Below are 23,821 nucleotides of genomic sequence, written 5' to 3'. Positions count from 1 at the left end.
TCTCAGAATTGAAAGTCCATATACCTTTTCATTCAACAGTCTGACTGTAGAAAGAAAAAAAATTAGCATATGTGAGTATATAGGTTTTACTATGCATCAACTTAGCAATTGTTTATGTTGCCCTTAATATTTTCAATATATAGTAGGTTTGTTAGGTGTGGATTGTTTACCCAATTGGATGAAATTCAGCAGACAAAATATGGGAAAAATTCTAATTCTTAACAATAAGGTGATTGGTAAATTTGGGGGTAGTAAATTGGAATAACACATAACTAAACTGGAAAGCTTCTGTAAGGCAAAGGACATAGTCAATAGGATAAATCCATAACCTACAGATTGAGAAAAAGTCTTCACTAACCCCACATCCAGTATCTAATATCTAAAATATATAAAGAACTCAAGAAGCTAACCTCCAAAAAAACCCCAAAAAATTCAATTAAAAAAATGGGGTATAGAACTAAACAAGGAATTCACAACAGAGGAATCTTGAATGGCTGAGAAGTACTTAAAGAAATGGTCAAAGTCCTTAGTGATCAGGGAAATGCAAATCAAAACAATCCTGAGATTCCTCCTCACACACCAATCAGAATAGCTAAGTTCAAAACCCCAGGTGACAGCATATGTTGGCGAGGTTGTTAAAAAAAAAAAAAAAAAAAAAAAAAAAAAAAAAAAAAAAGGAACACCATTGCTGGTGGGGTTGTAAACTGGTACAACCACTCTAGAAATCAATCTGGAGATTCCTCAGAAAATTAGAAATGGATCTACATGAAGATCCAGCTATACCATTCATTCTTGGGTATATACCCAAAAGATGCTCAACCATGCCACAGGGGCATGCGTTCCACTATGTTCATAGCTGCCTTATTTGTGATAGCCAGAAGCTAGAAACAACCCAGATGGCCCACAACAGAAGAATGAATGCAGAAAATGTGGTTCATTTACATAATGAAATACTACTCAGCTATTAAGAATGAGGACATCTTGAGTTTTGCAGGCAAATAGATGGAACTAGAAATTGTCATCCTGAGTAAGGTAACTCAGACCCCAAAGGGCGTGCATGGTGTGTACTCACTAATAAGTAGATATTAGTCAAAAAAAATAGTATAGAATACCCAGCATACAATCCACAGAACTCAAGAAGCCCTAGCAAGTCAAAGGGCCCAAGTGAGGACATCTCAATCCTACTTGAGAAGGAGAAGAAAGCAATCACAGGGAGCAGAGGGAGGGAAGGACTTAGGTGGTAGAGAGGACAGGGAGGGGAAAAAAGGAACATGATCAGGTATTAGGAGGGGAAAAAGGACTAAAGCCCTGAGGGCCAGCAGAAAGAATGGAAACAGGCAATCTTGGGAGATAGGAGGAACCCTCCAGAATGTATCAGAGATCCAGAGATCCAGGAGGTGAGAGAGTCTCAGGACTGAAAGGGAGGGACCTTAGATGAAATGTCCAACAGTGGAGACAGGGAACTTGTAGAGTCCATCTCCAGTAGAAAGACAGGGCATCAAGTGAAGGGATGGGCCTGCCATCCCACAGTCAAAAATACTGACCCAGAATTGTATCTGTATAAAAGAACTGCAGGGAAAAAATGGAGAAGAGACTGAGAGAAAGGTGGTTCAGTGGCCAGGCCAAATTGGGATCAAGCTCAAGGGGAGGTATAAGGATTGACACTATTACTGATGCTATAGTGTGCTTACTGACAGGAGCCTAGCATGGCTACCCTCCAAGAGTCCCAACAAGCAGCTGAAAAAGTCTGATGCAGATACTTACAACCAAACAATGGACAGAAGCCAGAGACCCTGTAGTTAAATTAGGGAAAAGCTAGAGGAAGCTGAGGAGGAGCAGGACCCCATAGGCAGACCAGCAGTCACAACTAACCTGGACCCCTGGGATCTCTCAGACACCAAGCCACCAACCAGGCAGCATACACTAGCTGATATGAGGCCCACAACACATATACAACAGCGAACTACCTGGTTTGGCCTCAATGACCTTGAGAGACTTGAGGCCCCAGGGAGTGGGAAGGTTTTGTGGGGTGGAGGTGGGGGGAGGGGACATCTTCCTGTGCATGGGGGAGGAGGAATTAGATGAGGAACAGTTGGAGGGTGGACCAGAAGGAGGATAATGACTGGACTGTAAAGAAAAGTTAAAGAATGCTACTACTGCTACTGCTACTGCTACTACTAATAAAATGTGATGCTGTATCTTTTCAGCAGGATTTTTTTTTGTTATGATGACTATAGAAAGGAATATAATGACAGCTGAATAGAATACTTTACATGCCATGTGACAGGCACCATTCTCAGTACTTTGAATATATTACTTTATTTCTCACATTATTATTTAACAGTTGAGAAAAATGTAGCAGACATAGGTCAATGACTTGTCTAATGACTTAAATTGCCTTGAGGATGAGGTAGGTACATACTCTGCTGAGATGGTTCCAATATTGGCAATAATGGTGGGGTATTTTTTCATCAAGAGATGGAGTAATAGCCAGTGGAAAATTCTATGTTTTTATATAAAAAATATAAACATACACACACACACACACACACACACACACACACACACACACACACACACATACACACACAGGTACTGTGATTATCATCTTGTTGTGAGCTTACAGAACAGTCTCAGATGGCAACAGGATGGGAGCAGGTTGTGTTTTAAATATGAATTCTCTGGGTCTGGACTAATGGCTCAAAGTTCCAGTGCCTGCTTCTTTGCAGAGGACTTAGCAGCCATGCCTAGGGCTCAACCGCCTGTAGCTCCCGATCCAGAGGAACCCACTGCCTATGGCCTCTGTGGACACCTGTACGCATGTGCACACTCTCCTCTTCACCTCATAATTACAAAAAAAAAATAAAACAAATCTTTTAAATAGTGAGTCTTGGATGTAAAACACAGAAAAGCAGTGAAAAAGTGAATGCATGCTTGACTTTTTCAAGAAAAGATAAGACACTCATCTTAGGCATGAAAAGTCTATGAAGGTTTCCCCCACATTTGTAGGTGTTATTGTCTCACTAGCTGCCTGTAACCACCAAAGCCAAGAGTGGGAGATTAATGTGTAAGATGTGGTGGTTCAGAAAGTGTGCTTGAGAATTGTAGAGTCGGAGAAAGCATGAGGAAGAGGAGGGCTCCAGAGGAGGATATGCAGCAGAACCTGTCTCTCCATTGCTTTCTTTAGTGATGCTAAGTTTCTAAAAACAGTTATGAGTCAAAATTAGCCCATAACTGATAATTGATAACTAATGCCTATCAATCTCAATCTGATTGATTCTAGGCAATCTAGGACTGTTGCCACTTACAAAACTGGAAATTTGGAATTGCTGTGTGCCACAATTTCTCAAGTCTTTCATCTCCTGTCTGTACCTCTTCTCCCATCTGCTCTCTCTTGGCCTCTGTAGGCTTCTCCTTGTCACTGGAGTGTCTCATCACTTTGTCTCTTCCAATGACATCTTTGTATTGTCCCTTCATGCTTTTCCTTTTACCTCCAAGGCTCCTCATCTTCAATCTCCTTTATGATTTCAGTTTGCCTTGCTTCATCTTCTCTCTAATGTGGGTGTTAAAAAGCTTATGTTTTCTGGTACCCACAATCATCAGGCATCACTTTGCCTGATTTTTGTTATGTCTCAGATCATAATTTTGCTTATTTTATCCCCTTCATGTTTTAGTCTTTTGTCTTTATTCCCTCCCCGTTCCAATAAAGACCATTTTTAAATTCCCTAGAAAGACAAAATAATAATAACCCCCTCCAGCCCCCAAAACCCAGGGAATTGGGACGCCAACTCTTCATAACTTCTTCAAGCTGAATATGGGTAGAGATATTTTGAAGAGGGGCGGGGGAAGGGTAAATAGGGGAGTTAGTTGGCCTTAAGAAGGCCACACCAATGATTGATTTAATCTCTGATTTCTGTGTCTTAACTGGATCCAGCTTGAAGTCTAGGACATCAGGAGTTCAAGCAGGTCAGCATGCCTGCCGAGGAGCTTCATTCACCAAAGCTGTATATACATCTTCAGTCATTATTACTCCTCTCGTTGGTGATGGAGGTTGTCATGAAGCCTTAGGTCTTCCTATGACACTCTATCTCCTCCTGTAGGAAGCCACAGACACTCTTCCCCATCTCACCTCTTCCTTGCTGGAGTTGCATGAGAGATCTTGCCTTTCCTCAGGCATTCCCTCTACATCCCTGTTCCCTGCCTTGGAGCTTCGCTCACCCCTCTGAACCGCCCATCTTTCCAGGCATTTCTAGCTGGAAGGGATTACTCTCTTCTTCATTTTTATGTCATATTTTGTACTTTTACAGAGCACATTTCATTTTAGTTTATGGATTATAGAGATTTTATGTGTGTCAATCTCTCCTACTTTGTACTGTCTCAAATCTAATATTTTATTTAGAGATAAAGAGGTAATGCAAAAAAAAAAAATCCCAACATCAATAGATCATACCCATTGTTAATACTTTGATGTGTTTCCTTGGAGGACTGTTTTGCCCACTTATAATTCTTCTCATTAAAAAAATGAGCCTTCATCAATTCTTCCCCTAGAACTCAGGAAACACTTCAGAAAAGGAGAAATAAAGAGTCTAAAAGACAGAGGAAAAAGACACCAAAAACCAACAAGACTCTATAAACCAACATGAGCAAAGCTCATATGAACTCACAGATACTGAAGTAGCATACACAGGGCCTGCACAGGTCTGCACCAGATCCTCTACACTTATGTTAGGGCTTCTAATTGAGTGTTTCATGGGATTTCTGAATTCATCCTGGGATGAATGAGTAGGTCTCTAACTCTTGTTCATTTTCTTGGACTTTTTTTTCTTCTTGGTTTGTCTTGAAGTGGCAGATTTTGTTTTATATTGTTATATTTTATTTTGTTATATATTTTTTAAAATGAATGAATGAATGAATGAATGAATGAATGAAAACTTAGTCACTAGGGTAAAGGTTCTCAACTGAACTGTCACTTATACCTACTGGACAAGGGAAAATCAGTTTTCTCCAATAGGGTGACAATGGGTATTATGTCAACCACTCCAGAACAGGCCACATGTTCAGAAGTAGATGACAGGAATCAGGGACGCTCCATGGCAGTCTAAGTCTGTTTAGGCTAAAACTACTGAGAATATTGTGCTGAGGTTTGAATGTGCTGAGTCAAACCAAAGATTTATAGAATTTTGCTATTAAGGATGCAAGCATTTTGAACTGCCTGGTGGTAACAAAACAATGGCCAGGTGATCTAGTCATAAGCTAATTTTGTTATGAAAACAACAAAATCATGAGGTTATGCTAAAAATAACTTAAAAGGTAAAAACCTACTATATCCAGAGACATATGTTAAGTGAGGCTCTGTTGAACCACCCTCCATGAAGCCTGTACCAATTTACTTAATTCACTCCTCGGCACTTGTCTGTATTTCATTATCTCACAGTTACTTCTAAATTGCTGTTAAGAAGTTATTAGCACTTACAGTCCTTGATGAGACAGGTGAATGTGAAAGGGCAGGGTGGAAATGAAGGAAAATAGAAACTTTATATTAATCCATTTTTGATGTTTTCACACAGGGAGCTCAGATTTGGGTGCTAGATGCCTGGTAGCATCTCCCCTCAGATGACATACAACACCTAACACAAACCACACAGAAATGCTTACCTGCCCCCACAAACCTGCCCTGCCCAGACTTCTCATTTCAGTTAACAGTCCCACTATTCCTGTCAGTTGAAGCAGAAAGTCCGATCCCCTCTTGGAGCTGCCTTCTCCCCTTTTAAATTAGTCCCCGAGCCTTCCATTCCTTCACCTTCAGAAAGCCTTTCGGATCGATTTCATAGCCCCCAGTCCCATCACCACAGGATCCATTTATTCTAACTGCTTCTTCCTGGGTCATTACCACGTCCTCCGTGTCCCCTGTCATTCTTCTACTGAACCTCCCCTCCCCTAATGCCTGCAGAGCCATCTTTCCAGACTAAAACCCAGAACACACCAATTCCAATACAAAAGCCTTTTGAATGTTTATGCTTTCTGTGGAATCTCCTTTTCTTTTTTTCTTTTTTTTCAAAAATCAAACTCTAATGCTTAGTGGAGAACTCTGGCCCTGTTCTAAGCATATGTATAGTGCTCAATCTGCTTAGCTTACAAGGTTGTACAGGCAAATAAATGAGATATTGCCCTCTGTTGAGTAAATGAGTATGAATAAATAATTCTTCAGAAATGCTTTAAGTGTGGCTGGAGGAAAGGATTGGAAAGTCGTAAGAAACTGATGCAGTGTGAACAGTGTGCTGGGCTTAGTTATAACTGACTGTGTGTGTCACAATAAGAAGCAAAGCTCCTATTCTGCCAAGCACTTGGAGCTTGTTGTAGGCTCTGCCACTCCCACTGACCCCAAGAAATGGGAGCAGCAAACTTCAACGTCAACAAACAAACAAACAAACAAACAAACAAACAAAAAACAACAAAAAAACAAGCACAAATGATTTTGTCTACAGTCAACATCATTTCTTGATGAAGCTTAATTTACTTAATAGCTGGATTCTATTACCTAAAATCTTCCAGTTCATAAGATAATGTTCCAAGTCTCTTTTATGCATTTATTTTTTTAGCCATTACCTTTGGTCCATATCAGAATACAATTCTATCATCTCTAAAATGCATAGATGGCAAAATTGATCAGATCAGGGTCCAGAATGACACTGGGGTGCTAGAACCAAGGTGTGGTACGTCTTTTAGACTATTCTACCTGTGTGGAACGCAGCTTTGTAAAATTCCACTAGCTAACTCTCAGGATCTGTTCTTCACAAAGACTTATTACCAATTATCCAATGCCCTGTGGTCCCAGACAGTGTTGTAAATGGATGGATTCCAGTGCCTATCCCAGGTCCGGGTCCCTGAAATCCTGGACCTCCAGAAGGAGAGAATTGAAAATAAATAAACAAATAAATTATCAATGATCCTCCTTTGTTTCAAGGCTGTGACTTCCTCTCTGCTGTAAGGCTCTTCCAAGTGCATTTGCTGTGTCAGCCGAAAGTAAAGCAAACTGAATGGGAACTGGGGGAGGCTGTCAGCAGTGGAACAAGCAGGAACCAGAGAAGTAGAGCCCCTGGCCTGGGAGGAATGGAGCAAATGCAGTTTTTGTTCACAACAACATGGCAATGCTATAAACAAAGATAATCTGTGGACTCCCGAGAGCCTTAGTTCAGTTTCTAAGATTTTTGATCCCCTGAGTTGAACTGCCCATTGGATAAAGAGGTTCTCACTGGTAGAGGATTTTCCCACTAAGAATAGGATAAAATTTTATTTTCCTTGTAGGGCTTTTACATCCTGTGTAGAGCCATCTGTAACAGTGACTTGTGTTGTGTTTATACGTTAACAGTGAAGAATTCTAAATGTATTAGGTTTTGTTCTCCTGTACAAGCCTAGGAAGCAGGCTTTTGCGCCATGACTAACAAAGACAATTTCTAATAGCCAGCCACAGACTGTGATATGTATTGTGAGTCTTTATTTCATTAGAGTTAGAAATTACCTGTATGTCTCCTGTGGAGACAGTTGTGTTTATCTTTCTGAGAGCCATTTGGCCAAATGTTTCAAGCAAATCAAAAGATCAGCTAACTAATTTCTTATAGAATTGGATCGGATGCTCTCATTGCAATGACAGCCTTATACTTCATCATTGTCTTGAGTATCCTTAAATACTCTGTGCTGTCTTTCTGCTCCATTATTTATGTAATCACCGGCTCTTGGTCCTCTGCTTTAGGTCATATAAAATCACTTACAGATATTTTCAACACTCACACAGAGGCCCTTCATGTCATAATCCAATTTCATGGGCTCTTCTCCCCCTACATCACCTCCTGCGGGAATTCTTGTTTTAACTTTATTGATCTGTCTGGTTATTGTGTTGGGCAATGTGGCTCCACATCACAGAAGTACGCTGAAGCGGCACAGAGGACAATACGGATGTTTTGAGATTCTCTAGCCCATGGACACCATTAACCTCACCTTTATTTCAGCTGTCATGTTTAGAGCCACTATCTGCTTAGGATACATTTGGATTTTATATCATGGTCTCTAAAGGAATTTTTTCTAATTGTGATTGACAGCCTCTACTTTATGCATGTTTATAATATCAAAGCCACGCTGAAGACAACTTTTGTGTACCAAGTCTTTGCAAGGAGGATGTTCTAAGTAAATGCTTGAGAGGCATTATCTTGCTAATCCTTCAGTATTCTGAGGAAATGTATTCACACAGCATCCATGGTGGATAAATTCTAGAATCCCTGTCACCATTTGTAGAAATATCTGCAAATCCTTGAGTCCCACATAAAATGACATATAACCTACATGCATCCTATGGTTCACCTTATATCCTCCTTAGACCACTTATATAAGACATAAATAGTATTCAAATTGTTGTTATATTACACTGTTAAGGAATGTTGACAGAAAGTCTGTATGTGTTCAGAACATGATTTTTATGGGATCTGTAAATGCAATGGGATGTTCAATTATTACCCAGTTTTCTGGTATGATAGGAGATGCTGAGAAGGAGAGCGTTGCAGTTTAACGTCAGCTCTGGAATCTATAGGTTTGACTTACGCACTGGTGCCTTTCAACCTGTCATTATGCATGCTCGCAGGGTGGCCCATTTTATCTATCAGCTGTTAAAGAATTTTATCTTAGGTGCCACTGAAATCTATTTGCCTGAAATTTTTTCTCAATTGTTCTAGCTTGACTAGAGAGGGCTTTCAGCTCTCTCTGTGGATTTTTTTCCTGTAGATTAATTTTTTCCTTATTTGTTTTTTTTCCAGGCCCACCAATTGACTCACAGGATTATATAGTCCCATCAAAGTATTATTTGGTCCTCAAAATTGCATATAACTTAAAATTTGTGTGCAGGGATGTTTTGCCTGCATCTGTGTTTGTATGCTACATGCATGCCATGTATAGTTCATGAAGGCCAGAAAAGGGCATCAGATCCCCTGAGTCTCTGACAACAAATGATTGTGAGTCACCATGTGGGTGCTGGAAATTGAATGAGATCCACTGGAAGAGTAGCCAGTTCTCTTAACTGCTGAACCTTCTCTGTACCCCTACATATAACTTGTAGAGAGATTGTTTTTCATTATTTCTCTGACATTGTAATGTTCCATTGGCACTTGGATCATATCTGTCCCCTGGTTCTTTTTTTTTTTCCTGGTTCTGTGACTCCATTCTAATCTGGAATGGGCCAGAATAAGAAAACCATTTATGGATTGTAGGGGCCAGAGGGATCAAGGACACCAGGAGAACAGGATCCACATAACTGAGTAAGCAGGGCTCACAGGGGCTCACAGACTGAAGTGGCAGTCATGGAGGCTGTATAGGTCAGCTCTCGGTCCTCTACATACAAGCCTTGGTTATTTAGCTTGGAGTATTTGTGGGACTCCTAACATTGGGAGTGGTGATGCCTCTGACTTTTTTGACTGCTCTTGGGACTCCTTTCTTCCTTCTAGGTTACCTTGTTCAACCTTGATATGAGTGTGCCTAGTTTTGTTGTAACTTGTTATGCTGTGTTCTGTCATTATTCCTGGGAGGCTACTATTTTCTGAAGGAAAATGGAAGGGGAGTAGATGTAGAGAGGAAGGGAGGTGGGGGTAGGGACTGAGTAGAGGGGAGGGAAGGGAAACTGCAGTCAATATGTAACATATGAGAGAAGAATAAATAAAAAGAAAAAAGAGAAGAAACAACAAAACACAAGACAAAAACACTTTCCACATCTGGCCACTGTCAGATCTTTTAGAAGGCATAAGGCTGCTTATAAGCTCACAGTGACTTAGTGGAGGGACAAAGGATTCCATGTGAAGGGGGAAGTGAAGTCTCCCCTCCTGCTTGGCAAGTGGATTCAAGATGCCTTGGTTGGTAAAGTGCTTCGTATACAAGCACAATGACCTGGGTTCAACCCCCAGCATCCATGTGAAAATACCAGCCATGATAGTGTGCCCCAATAATCCTAGTACTGTAAAGGTAGAAATAGAAGGAACACTGGTCCTGCTGGCCACTCAATTTAGATGCACTGGTGAAGGCCAGGTTCAGTGAGAGAACTGGTATAAAAAATTTAAATACTATATGGTGTATGAAGAAGACAGTTGACACTGACCTCTGATTTTTTTCCATGCATATACATATATACACATCTTCATATACATTTGTGCATACACAGTATATACGTATATATGCATATATACATGTGTGTTTACGTGCACGTGTGTAAAGCATTCTTTGATAGATTCTTGTTTGTTCTGATTTTTAAACTTTGAATATTTGAAAGACTGGCAAAGTTTACTTGGCATTTTGCTCATGTCACTCCAAATGCCTTGGTTCTGTCTCTGGGTATCAAATGTTCAGCTCATGGCTGTGTGACTCAGTGTTAAGCTGCAGAGGATGCTAGCACTGGTAGTGACCCCTATTACCTTTTGAGCTCAGTTACCCACAGTGCCTGGTCATCAGTTAAGAGTAAAGAGCTTCTGGTAAATGTCATTGGATTACAAGTCTTTTCTGCTCAGTCCCTTATGTTCACATTTTCTCAAAATGAAATGTCCAGTTTAATCCATTCCTCTCCTTTTGCTCCCTGATGGCTTGTGAGGGGTGTTTAAACAGTCATATCCCAGATTTCAAGTTCATTATTTTTTATCCTTTGTGCTTCACATTTCTCAGAATCTGACTGGGAAAAACAGAAAGAGAAGGGGAATTTCTGCAACAGCAAGAATTAAAACAGACCAAAGATTTCTGATAAATTAAAATTTCTATGCAAAGCATTTTTGATCCCACTATTTTATACAAAATCCTGAGCCTCTCTAAGATTAGAATCTTTTTCTTTTGTCTAGCTAGAGTCTGTAGTCTTTGGTAGGAGAGAAGAATGCCATACTTTTTAATGAACATTGCTTCTTCTTCTTCTTCTTCTTCTTCTTCTTCTTCTTCTTCTTCTTCTTCTTCTTCTTCTTCTTCTTCTTCTTCTTCTTCTTCTTCTTCCTCTTCCTCTTCCTCTTCCTCTTCCTCTTCCTCTTCCTCTTCCTCTTCTTCTTCTTCCATTTCACAGGTGTCCTATGATGGACAGTTCTGAAGTGGGTAGACTAAAGATAGCTTAGTTGAGGATTGAATCTAATGAAAGGCTTTGTGAATTATTTCATTCCACAAGTAAGGATAAAAAAAAAGATAAATCTTAACATACAAGAGCAGAGGGACCCACTTCCTTATATTTTCTTCAGTAGACATTACAAAGTTTCTACTCAGTCTAGAGGGGAAGCTAATGACAGAACAATGCATGGATACCATCGAAGTCCAGCTTGATGAGACAGTGGGGTTACTTTCAGGAGTATGAGTCAAAGGAGTGGAGTGGAAATGACTCAAAGACAACTGCATCGCCCAAATCCTACCCCATATGGGTGATGGGTCATGAGAACTTGAACTCTGGAGCTCACTGTATGAGTTCAGGCAGCTCAACAGATAGGAGAGTATCTCTTTCAGGCAGCTCAGTTGATATGAACCTCTTTCAGGCAGCTGGACTTGTATGAGAGTATCTCTCAGTATTCCTAACCACTCGTATTAGCTTTGAAAGAGAAGGATCTAGTTCTTCTTGTCAGTTTCAGGGACTTTCTGAACCTTATGAATTGTTTTCTTCCTGAGTAGTAAAAAGACTTCCTTCAGAATATCCTGAGTCTTAAAGAGCTTCTCTGTAGGATACAATGTTTCACCCTCATTTAGAACATTCTACATCTTAATGAGCTTTCCTAAAGGATAAAATGTTTTATTGCTATGTAACACCTCTGAGATAGAGTTTAATCTCAAAATTCCTCCATGGAGCAAAGAGTCTAAGAGCTTGTTCTGATCCTGGTGAAAGCTTTCTGGAGGGGCTTCCCTTAGCAAAGGTGGGTTGCTTTTTTATATTCGGCATAGTACAGTTCTGAACTCTCTTCAAAACCACCAATCCTAGTCATTTACATTGGGTACTTAAACCCATTCATCTACTCCACCCTCAAACTTCCAAGCTCCTTGTAAGGAGAAAGAAGGCGAGATGGCAAATGAGTCTGAGCAACATCATGTATTTTTTTCACTACAAGAAGGAGAGAAGTTGTGTTTACTGAATGACAAATCTTGGCACAAATATGGCATAGAGAGCCTTGGAGCATATTTCTGTGGCCAGAAATATGAAGCACTTTTCAATGAGATGAGTGGGCCAATATGGAAAGCAAACTGAAATGAACATCTAGCATCAATTATTTTCTATCTGTGAACACCTCCACACCATGACCGTCCCTCAGGGCACTGGCACCATAGAAATGGGTGGGAATTTGCAAAGTTCCATGGGAAAAAAGGACTCTGAATTGAGGAGGTTATGTTTTTCCCTTTTCAGAAGAGAGCATGATGACAGAAATTAAATTCAGTTTTTAGAAATACAAAGCAAATTATAATTTTTTTCTTTTAAAATCCTTTTATTTTCAAGTATTTTTGGATTTAGAGAAGAGTTTCAGAAATAACACAGAGAATTTTTAGAGTCTTCACCCAAAGTCATCGTGTTATATAACGTTGGTACAATTATTAAAGCTGAGGAATGAACCTTGGTGGCAGCTTCCTGACTAAACTGCAGACCTTATTCAGATATTTTTCTAGCTTTTATACCTACTCTAGAATCAGATAAAGGTTCACCTCTGTGATGTCAAGTCTCCTTGACCTCACAGCTTTTATTCTTCGTGACCTTGACACTTTAGAAGTATATCAGTTGGCTGTTTTGTAGAGTCATCTTTAAGTTGGTTCCACTAATAATAATTTAATTTGATATTTTCTTTATGTCCAGATCAGATATGTTTTGGAAAGAATACACAAAGGTAATATAGCCTTTTCAGCATACCATCCAAGGCCTAGGTAACATGATATGACCTGACATCATGAACCTGGACTGTGTTACTAATGTTTTCCATTTTAATTAAGGAAAAAGAAGAGATTCACGTGGTCTTTTGTGGGGAGCCGACAGAAGGCAGCTATCATCCTTGTAGCCATCTTGAGCCATATACCCTGAAAAGAGACTTGATTACATTAGCCTACAACAGCTGAGCACACTCTGATAACATCTTGCTTTAGATACCCAGGATTTTCCCTTGGGTGTGTGAGACTTAAAGGTGTGTGACTTAAGGGTATGACTTAGAGATCAGATTTAGAGACAAGGCCTAAGGGCATGATTAAAGTCGTGACTTAAAGGCGTGGCTTAGAAGTGAGACTTATAAAAGGCAGACAGGAGAGTGCAGAACAATTTGGAGTATCAGAGAATCAGACACTTCAGAGAGACACTAGGAACAGAGAATCAGACACTTCAGAGACTACAACTTGGGAGTAGGAATTAGGAATTAGGAGAACAACTTGGAGTAGACATTAGACACTTGGAAGAGTACAACTTACAGTACAACTTGGTTAGTTATTAGGCATTAGGTAGCAGGCACTTGGAAGAGAACTTGGAAGAAGTAACTTGGAACTTGGAGGCACTAGGAACTAGCACTAGGGACTAGGAACTCAAGACCTGGGACTTGGACTAGGAAGAGAGACCGAAGCATAAACGGGATTGAATCACACTCTGTCTGGTCTCCATTCCTCTCGTCCGTCCTCACTTGCTCTCTCTTGCTGAACCCTGACCCACAGACCTGAGCTGCTTGGCCAGTACCGGCTAACAAGTTAGTCCCCAAGGCTTTTCGCAGTGCGGGTTCCAACATTGACAGAACGGTCCTAGACATTTTGGCCCCCAAATGTGGGGTAGTGCAGTTCTCAACAGTCTTTAAAATTTTTTTTTGCTATTATTTAAAAAAATATTTTATTTATGTACATCCCAATCCCCCCTCCCACAGTTCCTCATCCCACTCCTCCTCCCTCTTGTCTCTGAGAGAGTTCTCCACCACTCACCAGGCCTCTTCATTCCCTGGGACCTCAAGTCTCTTGAGGATTAGGCACATCTTCTCCCAGTGAGGCCAGACCAGTCAGACATTTGCTGTATATGTGCCAAGGGCCTTGGGGCAACTGTGTATGGTCTTGGTGATTTCTCAGTCTCTGGGAGCTCCCTGGGGTCTGGGTTGGTTGAGACTACTGGTCTTCCTATGGGGTCAACCTCCCCTTCCAATTCTTCAATCCTTCCCCTACTTCCCCTTATTTTTCTCAAAGTATATAATTCTAAAAATGAATAGTTTTTTACTTTTATGTATTGGTGGTCATTGTGCAAATGTACTGTAAAGAAAGATAAAGACATACTATTAAAAGTTATCACATTTTATAATGGATGGTAATTTTAGTACATACTGTGAGCTATAGTTATTCAGTATTTTATATGCTATCACTCATTTAATGAGGAGTCTTTCAATAGCTCACTGCAGAAGATATGACATTGAAACCATCTCTATTTATTTATTTTAATTAATTAATTTTTGTGTGTATGCATGTGCACGTGTGTTTGTGCTTGTGTATTTGCATGTGTGTGTGGGTGCATGCATTTGTGAGTGTTTGCACACATACGGAGATAAGAGAAAAACTTGTGTGAGTCAGTTCTCTCCTTCCACCATGTGTGTTCTAGAGATTGAACTCAAATTGGAGGTTTTTGTGGCACATGTCTTTACTTGCTGATACATTTAGCTGGCTTGAGATGTTGAAACTGAGCAATTACATATTCATAAGCAAGAAAATTGGATATTGACCTTTTAATTTGACTCTTCAAAAATGCTTTAATCAGCAGACAGTTCTTTTCTATTGGAAGAAGTCACCGAATCTGTGTTGGGTCTTGTATACACCTGAGGCATGGTTTCTTTGTCATGAGTGAACCTCAAGGGGAAGAAGAAGAGGGGCCATAGAGTCATAGCATGATTGCCTTTGTGAGATATTTGGCTTCACATTTTGCCCACCTGAATCCAGTGAAAGACAAGATTTCTATGCATTACTATGGCAGGGCAGAGAGAGAAAGGATTGTACTACAGCTTTAATTCATGAAGATAGAGAAATGTTTGTGGCTTGATGAACAGTGAAGTATACTATACTTGTCATGAATATTCTAGCAATAAGATTGACAGCAGGGACCTTCCTCAAATGGCTGGTTAGTTTAGAATATTGTGGTAGTTTGACTAAGACTGCTCATATAGCCTCTTCTATTTGAATTCTTAATCCCCTGTGCATCGGTTTCGGTAGGATTAGGAGATATGACCTTGTTGGTGGAGGTGTGTCACTGGGAGTGGGCTTTGAGGTTTCAAAAAATCTATCTCAGCCCCAATCTTTCTCAGTGTCTCTGTTTATTACCTGTGGATCAAGATATAAGCTTTCAGCTACTTCTCCAATGCTATGCCTGCCTGCTACCATGCTTCACACCAGGATGATCATGAACTAGCTCTCTGAAATTTTAAGCAAGCTCCCCATTTAAATGCTTTATTTTCTAAGTTAACTTGGTCACAGTGTCTCTTCATAGTAACAGAAACAGTAACCAGAAGACACACTGACCAAGAAGAAAACCTGAAAGGTGCTATATACTCCACAAAACTAAGAGATGCTGATGAACACACACACACACACAATATATATATATATATATATACACACATATATATACACACACATATATACATATATACACACATATATACATATATACACACATATATACATATATATACACATACATATGTATATATACACATATATACATATACACACACATATATATATGTGTGTGTGTATATATGCATATATATGTATGTGTGTGTGTGTGTGTGTGTGTGGTTTTACCAGGCATTACACTGAGACTCCTAGAGGATGTTGCTTGCAGATCTTGCCTGAAAATATAGGACAGGAAACAGTGTCCCTTGATTTATTACAGAAACTATAATTCCATCTGTTTGGAGAAGGAGACAAGAGCTTAACCACTCCAGGCTACAGTTACCCAAATTGTATTGCTAATGATGATGCATTGCTGAAGAATTTATCATCAATTGGAAGTACACACAGCAAAGGATGTATGGCAAGTCTCAAGTAATGTGGGAGAAAAAGGCATCCAATTATTCTTTTTTTCCCAATTATTCTTGTGATATAGGGAACATAGCATTTCTGTTTCATAAGAATACTCAGCATCATAGCATTTAAAAATTTCTTTTTCATTTATCATTGATCAAATAAGTAGCTGCTTCTTTCAATATGAGAGAAAGCTGCAGTACAGAAAAAAGACAGAGCTGACTCACTTAATATGAATGTTATTGGCAATAAAGCAATTAAATCTCAAGGCTCTGTGTTAAATATATGCTATTATTCAGTTTTTAAAATTAAACTGTGAAATGAGTATTACTGTTACTTCCATGTTATTGATGAACAAATTAAACCTCAAAAAGTGAATCAACTAGCCCAGGGCCACAGCTTAGCTGGTCTTATGGTTACCTGTAAAATAACATTGTGTGTTTTAGCTTTCAGGGGAGTTCCTCATAGCTTCTGAGATAGATATTCTCTCAAATAACATGTGTGAAAGAGATTTTCAATAATAGGTATTCAGGGGAGGCCTATGATTCTCAGATGGATTCAGCTCTCATTTCCACTGCCTTCATTAATTTGAATATCAAAGCATTTGCTTGTTTATACGTACTGAAGAGTGAGCACTCCAGAAGGAAACAAAGCAATTTTCTGAAAAGGTTTTGCCATGTTTTTGTGAGTGAAAAAAATGTTTGTATGAATCATTCAGGGCTTATGCACATTCCACACAATGAACCAATTGAGTGTAACAAGTTAAAATTATGAATTAAAGATCTGGTAATTCATCAGCCACCTGCCTGTAAAAGACTTTGGAATTCTGTTTATATAAAATAAAATGCTTTCGGTAATCACATGGAGGGGTAGGCAGTTTGGCTCTATAATAATGACGTTTTAAAATACAAAATTTTAAATATTTGTAAACTCTACATCTGATATGGGCTTAATACCCAAAATATATGGGACCCCAACTCAGTCATCAAATATTTGGTAGCCTTGGGAAAGTTAGGCAAAGGACCTAAAAGACATTTCTCAGCAGAGACATACAACTGGGAGACAAGTATGCAAAGAACATGTTCAAAAATCAGTGATCATCAGTGACTATAAATTAAGATCATAAAAAGTAACAACTTATGACTATCAGTACAGTTGTTATTCAAAAGACAAAATATAACAAGTCCTGGTGAGGATGTGGAATAAAAGGAGGAGTTTTAAAGTATTGAGCAGGAATGCAAATTGATGTAAACATATGGAGAGTATGCAGCCTCCCAAAGTACTTTAGATAGAACTTTAGTATAATCTGTGTGTGTGAATGCATACATATATACATATATGCATCTGTATATAGAAAAGAAATAAAACTTCTGTGTTCATTGCAGCACTGTTCACAATAGCCAAGCAACAGAAATATTCCAAGTAGCCATTGGCTTGAATATAATATATGTCAAGTGAAATAAGCCAGTAACAGAAGGTGAAATGTTGCATAATATCACTTACAAATACAGTATGCAATATTGAACTCATAGAATAAAGCAATATTTACATTAGCTAGGGACTGTTAAGATTGGAGAGACATTGTTTAAATGTCTTTGAATCTTAGTGAAATGAAGAGAATTAATTGAAGAGATCTATTATACGGCACAGTGACAATATATAATATATTCATTTTTAAAAGATTTATTTGTTTTACTTTATGTGTATGAATGTTTTACTCACATGTAAGTATATATACTGCATACATTACTGGTAATCCTTAAAATCCAGAAGCAGCCATTGGATCCCTTGGAACTAGAGTTACAGATGATTGTAAACTGCCATGTGGATGTTGGGAACAGATATCAAATCCTCTGAAAGAGCAACAAGTGTTTTACTTCAGAGCCATCTCTCAAGCCTCATTAATATATATTTGAAAATTACTACAAAGTGGCTTTAAAAGCTCTATCACCTAAGAGTGGAAGTTGCTTAAAGTTATGTTAATTAACTTTATTTTGTCTTTCTATAATGTGTACATGTATCAAAACACAATATCAGACACCTTTCATAAACATATGAGATATACTCCCATACCTATTAAAAGAAACATGTATATTAAATCAAAGTATGTAAGAATTTAGATAATGCTTACAAATATAACTTTCTTTTCACATTAAAATACTATATGGAGCAGCAGTTTACTGTGTAGCAAGCTGAAGGGATTTTATTCTTCCATGTGTACTTCTTTGTGTAATACAGTTACTTTCAAATCTGTGTTCTTTTGTTCTAGTAATATTGACATATTCTAAAACATTTAAAAATTTTCCTGTGTTAATTTTTCTCAGAGCCAGTTTCTAAGCTATAGAAAATTGGTTTTGTGGATTTATTATCACTTATAAAAGAAAATGTGGTGATTCTTCATTTAATGATGTGCTGTGTTTACTAAACCCAGTTGTGAATTGGCTTTTCTGGCTACCTAAAGCCAAACTCGCTGACTCAATGTGAAGACCACTGGACATATCTGGAAGTCTGTGGCAGGAGTACCTACAATGATTTGAATCATTAATTTCCCAATGTGAATATCACCCTGATAGGCCTGGGTTCCTCAAGGTGGAGAGAACATGGTCTGCCTTTAAAACAGCAGCTGTTCTCTGTGGTCTTTCTCATGTTCATGGTCTCTTGGAGCTCATTTTGCATTTCTAGTGTCTTTGTTCCTTTGTGAAACCAAAAGCAAATTTCCAGATAATGCAAGGTAATCTTGTGAGCACAAGTGCATTGTTTTTGATAATGCATATTCCATGACTAGTAAGGAAGGCATTCTTGTCAGAATGACCTAAGACAGGCTCAGTCTTGTTTATGAAATAAAAAAGGGGGAGATGCGGAGAGCTTTGGGGGCTGCTTGGGAAGAATCTGACATGGGCCAAGGACAAGAAAATGGGCTGCTTGGCAGGAATCTGACATTAGGCTAGAACAAAGAATTAATTTCAGGCAGGAATCTAGATCTTAGGCTAGAACAAAGTAGGCTTCAAGCATGAAAATAAATTTGGGCTAAGACAGGGAAGTAGGCTCAGATATTTTGGTCATCCTGATAAGCCCTTAGAAACAGTGATCATGGGAGTGATTGTGGGACTTTGTTTATGGCCTTGCTTGTTTTTTGACTATTTGTGTTTCTTGTCTTGCTTGTTCCTTGATTAATTGCATCTATTGTATTGCTAATTCCTCAATGTAAAACTGCCCTTAATACTTGCATGTAATTAAAATGGTATAAAAGCAAAAGCAAAAACAAAAAACACCTTACTGGTGACATTTTAAAAAAAAAAAAAAAGAAAGAAAAGAATATACTAATAGAAGTATAGATTGTGATCTGGGGAGATAATTCAGTTAGTAAAGTGTTTACTGTGTGTAAGGAGATGTATAAGTAGACTATGTGAAATGTTTCATGCTAGCTAGTGTTCCAGGACCAGCGGGATGGCTTAGCAGGTAAAGGTGCTTGCTATCAGGTCTGAAAACTTGAATCCAATCCCTTAGCTTCTACAGTGGAAGAAAAACCCACTCTTGCAAGTTACCCTCTGCCTCCCATATGTGTGCCAGGACACACAATTCCTACCACTCACAAATAGAGAAATGTAGCTGGTCTTTTGTTGCTTCATGGGTTCTTTTTTCTCCCACATTCGCTACCTTTTTATGCCCTTTCAACTTCCTAACACTGGATAAGAGACAAAAAAGAAAAAGATAAAAAGAAAGAAAAGAGATCCCTGAATAAAGTCAAGGTTTGTAAAGGGAGCAACTTTATTGTCCACTTTCTACTGATTAGGGGCCTCAAGTTCCTTGGTGCAAATTTGATCTTTGCTGTCAGGATATCTAATTTCTTCTTGTTGTTGTTACTTCTTTGTACCCAACTACTTAATAAGCAATGGCCAACAGAAACCAACCAACAACCACCAACAACCCACCATCAGCCCAACAACTGATCCACCTCACCTTTTGGGGTTCTAGCATTTATATGCTCTCTAAAATGTCCCCAGAATTCCAGATGTCTCACAATCACAGAAACTACAGCTGGCAAAATCATGCCACTATTAAAGCATGAGGCAATATATAGTCAGTTGCCCTATACTATCTGAAGCAGCCCCACATCCCACAGCTGGGATTAAAATGAAACCATGTCTTTATAATATGTTTGTGGTTTTTTGTGACTGCAAAATTCCAAAATTTTTACTATAGTTAAATATTAAGAATCTTTAGTAATGTTTCTAGAAGGTATAAAAGCTGCTAGGCAATGTAAAGGCCATAGCTTTCTCCAAGATGATTGTTCTGTATTATTTTTTAAAACTATGACCTTTGCTCTTTTAGATATGGCTAAAAATTCCCAGACAGGCATTACTTCAGCAGAGGTGGGTGTGGGGAGGTTTCTTTTAGCTTCTATTTTCAAAGGGTACTTCCACGGGTAAAGAAGGCATGGTGGTGGCGCTTTGGCTACAGGAACACTTGGTGGCAGCCTCACAGCTTAGCAGGTGAGCACACAGAGAGCTAGACCAGAACCCAGGTGGAAGCACAATCTTCTAAGTCCTGTTACCAGTGTTCTGTTTACATCAGCCATGCCTCACTTTGGATGTTTCTGCAACCTCTCAAACATGGAAAATTAGCTGTCCAAACACCCGAAGCTATGAGACGTGTTATAGGTTCAAATTTTAACACCTTCTATACCAATCACCGCCATATTACTTCATGCATATAGTAATGGGTTTAATGTCAAATTCCTTGGCATTCTGAAGGCGCTTCTTATAGTTTCTGGTTAATTTTTCATGTCTGTCTTTTGTTTCAGTTAAGGTACAAGTAACTGTTACACTAGGCAACCCCTGAGATCTTGTAGCTGAGCAAGAGTGGGTTCTTTTAAGGGGGAGGGGAGTTCAGTTTCTTTTGAAGGTGGATCCCAGTTCTAAGAAGAGGGGAAGGGATGGGCTGTGGCTCCCTGAAAATTGGTAAGGTTGATTAATAGATGACATATTCACATCTAGCTTTCAAGAACCCTCTAGGTATTAAAGTCTAACTGGTACTTAAGTGTAAGAGTGCAAGCAATAAATGCCATCTACAGGGTTAGTGCTGCCCCCTCACCCCCCCCCCCCCATGCTACATCTGCCAGGATTTAGTGACATGACTACACCCTTGCTAAGCAGACTTGGCTAGGTAGTAAAGTTTTACACTGGAAAGCCACAACCTCAAGTCAATTCTATGATACAGAACAGGGGAAGCCTTCCCTAGTGGAACACTGTCTCTCTCATACTTGTCCTCCACTTAAGCTACAGTCACGTGACAGTAATCTTCATCCTGGAATCATTCTACTTCTAAACATTGAGTGGTCTGACACTCTTCTAGAAAACTGTTTTGTGCACCTAATACAACTCATTATTTTCTTTCCTCAAGGTTTAACTTAAATACCTTTTCCCAAGACTTAAGAGAAAAATTTCAATCACCTATTGAATGTCAGATTTTTTTTTCCCCTTTAGGCCATGTATCAAAACTGGTAATTATTTGATTTGGGGAAAACAGATAAAAAACAAATAAACAAATACCACTAAATTCCTAATGTTTATCATAGTGCCCATATACAGTAGATGCTGAATAAATGTTTTCTGAAATAGGGCAGAGACTATGGGCAATGAAATAATTATAATCCTACACTAAAACACCATTACTTGCCATTAATATAAATTGATGTATTTCTATCTCAATGAGCAGGTTTGGCACAACACAGACTGGATCATTACATGTCACCCTGACACTTTGTATTAGCCTCTTTCTGGACTAATTATAAACTGAATAGTCCACTTAGTGGTTGCTGAGTTGTGCTCCACCTCAGGACTTGGGATTGAAAGCAGTCACAGCCATTTCATTGCCTCTCACATATGTGGTAGGGAAAGAAATTCAAGAAGTGTTTAACTAACATGTACCATGTCAGAGACACTCCAGTGGTGGTTGCTTGTGGCCAGGGCTAGAGAAACAATGTGTTGTATTTCAAGAGCAAATGTTCCTGTGAGCCAGGCAGCAGGAGTGGTTTTCCTGACCTGGTTTCCATGGCATTGTGTCATGAGGGCTCTGTACTGTTTGTCAAAACACACATGAAGGTTTCAGGCACAGAGATAGAGACCCCAGCTTTGAGCAGATGGTGTGCCTAAAGAGTTTCTGGTTCCATATTGAAACTAACACCAACCAAGAGTGAAACTGGTAGGCTTTGTAAGGTATTGGAAGGAATTGTTATTATCATACTTTCTATCTTATCTTACTGATTTTTAGGTCAACAAGAAGCTCCATAACTTCCATCAGGTATAGATTTTTAAAAGAAGCCCAAATATGGATATATTATGGACTTCTTCTCTTATAAATACCTCTCCATCTTACATGTGACAGCAACACCAATCAAGCACATTTTGAACCTTTACTATCTTGCACAGTGATTGTTCTTGTTCCAATGTGTTTGGAGAAAAGAATGCCCTCAGGATAATTACTCTTGGATTATCAGCCCTAATACGCTTTATAATGAATTTTGTGTTTCCATTAATGTATGTTTTCATCAGTGGACCTTTTGTTCTTTATCCTGGCTAGAATCTCAAAGCAAAGAATAATCATGAGTTCTAGGCTATATCTTTATCCTCTCATCTCACCAAACTAATGAGATGGTTTTGTTTATTCTTTTTTATTCGATATTTTAGTTACATTTCAGATGTTATTCCCTTTCCACATTTCCCTCCTACCCAGAAACCCCTTATCCCATCCCCCCTTCTCCTGCTTCTATGAGGATGTGCCCCAACCCACCTGCCCACTTCCACCTCCCCACTCTCAAATTCCCCCACACTGGGGCATCCAGCCTTCATGGGATCAAGGGCATCCTCCCCTACATATACAGCTGGAGCCATAGGTGCTCCCAGGCTGGTGGTTTAGACCCTGGGAGCTCTGGCTGGTTGGTATTGTTGCTCTCCCCATGAGGCCAAAAACCCTTTCAGCTCCTTCAGTCTTCTCTCTTCCTGTAGTCTAACTCCTCCATTGGGAACCCCATGATCAGTTCAATGGTTAGCTGTGAGCATCTGCCTCTGAATATTTCAGACTCTGGCAGACCTCTAAGGAGACAGCTATATTAGGCTCCTGTCAGCATGTACTTCCTGACATCCACATCAGCATCTGCCTTTGGTGACTGCACATGGGATGGATACTCAAGTGGAGCAGTCTCTGGACGGCCCCCTCCTTCAGTTTCTGTTCCACACTTTGTCTCCATATTTGCTTTCATGAATATTTTGTTACTCTTTCTAAGAAGGACCAAAGCACCCACACTTTTAAAAAGCGATTGTCAACAAAAAACCCACAAACATAAACACCCCTGACTTAATTTTTGATGATAATCCTTACCACCTTTTCTTTTGACTTTCTTCTTCACCTACTTTAGTTTTAGCTTAAGAACATTGTAAGAACAGTTTCAGGTCTGACTTTTACAAAGACTCATTGGATTTTTAACAATAAAGTTTTTTTTAGATGAGTTTTATATTGAAAGAAAAATTGTAAAGATGTTAAAATACTTACATTACTCTTATCCAACATGAGCTGTTGTTAACGACACCAGAATACATTTGCCTTTCATAGTTGAAGAACCCTTACCCATTCATTATTCTCATCTGGTCTATGATGTATGCAGATTCATTAATTTTTTTTTTTACCTAAAGCTATTTTTCTGTCCCAAGATACCATAGTACATTCACTTGCCATGTGTTTAAACTCACCTGTAGCCTTAGAGTTCTTTAGACCATTCTTAGTTTTGGTGACAGTTTTGATGAGTATTGATCTGATATTGTGA

The 23,821-nt window shown here is 39.1% G+C and overlaps 1 protein-coding gene across 2 annotated transcripts in view; it reads left to right on the top strand.

Moving 5' to 3' along the window:
• The window catches only part of Plppr1 (phospholipid phosphatase related 1), a 247,265-nt gene that overhangs the window by 13,832 nt on the left and 209,612 nt on the right, over window positions 1–23,821 (top strand). The gene's annotated exons all lie outside the window — the stretch shown is intronic.

Source organism: Arvicanthis niloticus, chromosome 5, assembly GCF_011762505.2.
Source record: "Arvicanthis niloticus isolate mArvNil1 chromosome 5, mArvNil1.pat.X, whole genome shotgun sequence".
In the NCBI taxonomy this organism is placed as follows: Eukaryota; Metazoa; Chordata; class Mammalia; order Rodentia; family Muridae; genus Arvicanthis; species Arvicanthis niloticus.
The sequence above is the reverse complement of the archived record's forward strand: the minus strand, read 5'-3'. Positions and strand labels throughout refer to the sequence as shown.